Raw genomic sequence first — 6000 nt, forward strand, 5'->3', positions numbered from 1 at the left:
TCCCAGATGCAGTAAACTTAAGTTAGCCCCAGATGCAGTAAATTTAAGTTAGTCCCAGATGCAGTAAACTTAAGTTAGTCCCAGATGGAGTAAACTTAAGTTAGTCCCAGATGCAGTAAACTTAAGTTAGCCCCAGATGCAGTAAATTTAAGTTAGTCCCAGATGCAGTAAACTTAAGTTAGTCCCAGATGCAGTAAACTTAAGTTAGTCCCAGATGGAGTAAACTTAAGTTAGTCCCAGATGCAGTAAACTTAAGTTAGCCCCAGATGCAGTAAATTTAAGTTAGTCCCAGATGCAGTAAACTTAAGTTAGTCCCAGATGCAGTAAACTTAAGTTAGCCCCAGATGCAGTAAACTTAAGTTAAACTAAATGAAATGAACAATAGTCAGTGACAGAACCCAAAAAACAACAAGAAAAACACTAAATACCTTGAACATGTGGAGGAGAGGAGAGAGTGAGGTGAACACAGGTGAATCACATCAGGACAATCAAGTTCAACTCACTAAGACGAAACAGGAAGGAAGTCAACAAAACACTCAATTACAAAATAAAACAACCATAAACAAAACTGGAGGGAATGAAATCTAAATAAACAAATAAACTAACCTGCGGGTGGAGGATGAAAGAAATACTTTAAATGTTTGAAAATCATCTCAAGTGTCTTTTTGCCATTTGCTGTGTCACGAGTACAATTGATCAAATATAATGAAGCACACACAACAATCACAGCAGTTTATGTTTTTCATTGACGGGAACGAGAGTCTTTCTGCATGGAGGTCACATGGGGGTTTTCCTTCCACACTCCAAAAACATGCATATGGGGATTAGGTCAATTGGTCCCTCAAAACTGACCATAGGTGTGAATGTGAGAGTGTATGGTTGTGTGTCCCTGTGACGGACCTTCCAACTGTCCAGACCCCGTGACCCCGCCTAACGCCTACATCAGCTGAGATTGGCACAGCGACCCCTGCGACCCTCCGGTGGAGGATAAAGTGGTAGATGATGGATGTTTTTCATTGATTTGTTTAATCTGTCTGTTGCTATTAAATCTCCCAACTCTGTATCTATGGTTCAAAGTTCTTCAAAATCTTCAAAATCTAAATTTAAAACGTGACTGAGATGATAGAAAAATCTTGTTAGGCAAGGTCAGTATGTTGTTATGGTATAGGCTAATTATTATACGATATCATTATTATTATTATTATTATTATTATTATCATAATAATAATAATAATAATATATTATTATTATTATTATTAATATTATTGTTGTTGTTGTTATTATTATCATTATTATAATTATAATAATATTATTAGAGTTTACCACAACAACATAATGGTCAGGGTCATAACAGACACATGCATTTCCAACAGTGCGACGTCACTGGCTGCAAACAGAATACAATTTGATTGGAAGTCAATGGGAAAATGAGACGAATATTCACTGAACATTTTCCTGAGGAGTTTCAGTTCTTCTTTTGATTTTGAGGAAATAGACAAGGATGTAAAAGTGCTCTGTCAACTTGTGTTTGAAAGAACCTCAACATGGCCGAGGCAAATCTTCAGCGCAAACACACACACACACACACACACAAAGCACTGTGGAATTCTTCAAATCCTGCTATCAGCTCATTTGTGACAACCACGTCTTAAAGAATCATTCCATATTCAACATGTCACAGGTTATAATGTGTTAAAACATGCTGAACACCAAGCAGACACCTTCTGGGAGACAATCCCAAGCACACGTCACTTTTCATGCACTCACAGTCGGCTCTATTTTTGTCAATTCGCTAAGGAATTACAAACAATCCACAGCAGCTGTGCGAGCAGAGAAATGTCTCCTGCAAGGACGTCTCTTCATCAGAGAGGGACGTCCTCAGAGGTCTTCATGTCTTCATTATGTTGACAATGCTGAAACAAAAGATGACAAAAAACATGTGGTCATATCCAGGTTCATGCTCATTTATTATGAATACATGAGCACAATGTGCACAGGAAGCTAAATCATAGGCTCCTCTGTCCTTCATTTCCTTTCATTTGGCAGCGACTTTCATCCATTCATGTCTGTCATGACGCCCTTAAACTAAATGTGTTATTATTATTATTATTATTGTGATATTATCATAATAATAATAATAACAATAATAACAATAATAATAACAAGATGTAAAAGCAACAGTTACAACATATCAACCTCACATAACAAGACTAAGACCTGGTTCTAACATGGCTGTAGACTCAGACCTGGTTGAAACATCAAAGGCCATAATCCTAATCCTACTCTGACCTGTGTGTGTGTGTGTGTGTGTGTGTGTGTGTGTGTGTGTGTGTGTGTGTGCAGCGCTGCTCTGTCTGAGGCAATGATTGATTTTAGATTTACTTCCTGGCTGAGGAATAAAAACACAGAGATACTGTTCACGGCCACAAATGCAATAAAAAATATTGAGCAACATCCGTATGATGTGAAAGCCACAGGAGTGAAGAGAGCATGTCTGTGTGGGAATCATGGGTAAATAGCTGCTTTTTCCTTTTCTCATTTGGCTGCTGCAGATATCTTTTTGAGTAAAATCCAGCAGTTAACATTCAAAACAACATTCACCAGAAACGAAGTGCAGATAAACACGACCTCATTGTAACCAGCCGAGCAACAGAAGCCTCAAACACTTCACATGCTGTGTATGTGCATACACTATATAATAATACTATGATAATAAGTATCATCAAAGTATCCTGCTCTTGTGGAGGCTGGAGATGACTCTGCAGGTTTGAGGTCATTTTACTGCAGCAGGTGGAGTTTGAAACTTATGGGATGTCTCTGTAATAGCACTGCATAATGTGAGTGTGGCTTCATCCTCAGGAAACAAGTTTACACGTGTAATTAGATTTAAGCTGAAGAACAAAACCAGAACAGGCAGCAGCATCCTGTTCTTCCCATAATGCAGTTCACTTGAGTCTCATTAGACATGTGTTTTCACAGAGATGTTCCTCGTGCTGCGTGACTCCTGTGTGTGTTAGTTAATGTGTCTCCTTGTGTTAATTAGTAAATGAGTGCAGCTGCCAGCGCCCGGTCAGTGTCAGCCGACTGTCCAGCAGGTGTCAGTGTTTCAGTATTCTTCCTGTGTGGACAGAGTTAAACTCATCAATGTCCTCTTTGACTAAACTCTCTCTGCAATGCAGATCAGATTATTCTGAAAACACGTCATTTTAACTTCACACCAGAGATAAACGTGTTCACACACACATATTTGAAATAAAGACAATTTTAATAATAATATAAAATATAATATAATATAATATAATATAATATAATATATATATATATATATAATATAATATAATATAATATAATATAATATAATATAATATAATATAAAATATAATATAATATATAATATAATATAATATAATATAATATAATATAATATAATATAATATATATATATATATAATATAATATAATATAATATAATATAATATATATATATATATATATATAATATAATATAATATAATATAATATAATATAATATAATATATATATATATATAATATAATATAATATAATATAATATAATATATATATAATATAATATAATATAATATAATATAATATTATATAATATTATATATATATATAATATAATATAATATAATATAAAATATAATATAATATAATATAATATAATATAATATAATATAATATAATATAATATAAATATATATATATATATAATATAATATAATATAATATAATATAATATAATATAATATAATATAATATAATATATATAATATAATATAATATAATATAATATAATATAATATAACAATATATAATATAATATAATATAATATAATATAATATAATATAATATAATATAATATAATATAATATAATATAATATAAATATATATATATATATATATAATATAATATAATATAATATAATATAATATAATATAATATAATATAATATAATATAATATAATATAACAATATATAATATATATATAATATATATATAATATAATATAATATAATATAATATAATATAATATAATATAATATAATATAGAATCATGGATGAGATGTAAACAAAGGCTTCCCTGCCAACACACGTGGTGTGAAGTGTGGAAGCTGTGCCAGCGCTCGTGGATGAATATCTCTTTGTCTTTTATCTGCTGAGAAATGAAGGTGAAAAGAGAAGAAAAGAAAGACAGATGATACAGAGCAACATGATATTTAGTGTTGTAGTACTCGACATCAGACTTTTTGAAGGTCTCGTCACGGAATCGACTGCATTTTTACACGGTCTTGTCTCGGTCTCGACCCCTCAAAGTCTTGGTCTTGTCTCGGTCTCGCCCCCTCAAAGTCTTGGTCTTGTCTCGGTCTCGATACACTGTGGTCTTGGTCTGGACTTGGTCATGGTTTAGGTGGTCTTGACTACAACACCCATGATATTTAGGCTGTGATACACATGATTCTCTGTGACAGCGTTCACATGCATTCAGGGCATCGTCGAGTGAAAATGTAAATGTGTAAGAATTGATTCTGGATGTTTTGATGTAGTTCTTGGCTCCAGGTGCTTTTCATCGGTATAGAAACAGAGCAGACTCCTGCATGTCATGAACTCTCTGATAAACTTTCCCTGTAAACTTCTCCTTAAGGCTCACACATCACTTTAGAAGCACACCAAATAAACAAGATAAGAACGTGTCAGACAACACAAGCATCAGAGCGTCCATTATCCTCAAAGTGGATTGACCTAATGTTCTCTTTGGAATGACATTAAAACTGACATGAATGAAAGTCTTCCAGATGAAATGATAGTGAAAACAGTCAGTGCTCAGTGTCACAGACATGTGTCATGTGTGTTGTGATGAGTGGAGGAGGAAACGCCCACAAACACTTCAGCACCCGCAGTTTGAATCAGTTGAAGCAGTTTTTTTTTAGATGGTTACAAAGACACGCGCTCATTTTTGCTCCCCACACTTTTCTTGTCAACAAAGATTCAAAGGACTGAACAATCCAGAGCATCTCGACACCAAGGCCACAATTACAATTTCAAGCAGCTTTAACCAATTTAAGTGTAAAAGAAGAAGAAGAAGAAGAAGAAGAAGAAGAAGAAGAAAACAAACACACTGTGCTGCATCCCACTGAGAACAAGTCAGCAAACACTGTGTGATTCCACTCACAGTGATGTACTCGTGTTGTCTGCCGGCTCCTGCTGACATTAACAAGATATGCCTTTCAAATATCATGGCCTTTGGGACTGGGTCACAGTTCCTATTTATAGAAGGTCAGATTCATGATAGTTTGGCTCACTATAGTCAACCCTGGAAATAGAGTGTGGTTAACCTGCTGCAGCTGATTCTGTGTGTGTGTGTGTGTGTGTGTGTGCGTGCGCCTCAGGCCGCTGAACAGATGTGATGTGATGACTTACTTACAGTAGCATCTACAGACACCAATGTTCAACATCACAATACGGAGATTTCACAGCTCATCACGTGTCCACACTGAGAGCGAGGTGATGAACCAACATTTGAGATGCTTGATGAACTGACGTGTGTTTGTCAGCGTCACCATACACACTGTGTGAAGCTCTGTTTGTTTGTGTGTGTGTGTGTGTGTGTGTGCTTATAGTGGAATAATTACATATTAAAAATAACAATTAGACAGAGTAACAATGATTCATGGCGTTCTAAGCTTTCAGATTGATGTTGTTTTTCGTCAACAAAAGAAGAAGACGGAGAAAACAAATGATGTTTCTATCTCTTAAATTTGACTGACAAATCAAGCAGATTGAAAATGAAGTAGAAACCAACAAAACATCACTATGCCGTTAATGTTTTTAAGAAAATACATTTCTGACTCTTTCCATATGTTTGATAGAGGAAATCACAGAAGTGAACCTTTAAAAGCCCCGCCCTCCTCCCTAATATACACACTCTACTCCACCCTCTGCTTCATATTCATCCCTGTGCCTATAAAGAGCTG

Source organism: Solea solea, chromosome 4, assembly GCF_958295425.1.
Source record: "Solea solea chromosome 4, fSolSol10.1, whole genome shotgun sequence".
Lineage (NCBI taxonomy): Eukaryota > Metazoa > Chordata > Actinopteri > Pleuronectiformes > Soleidae > Solea > Solea solea.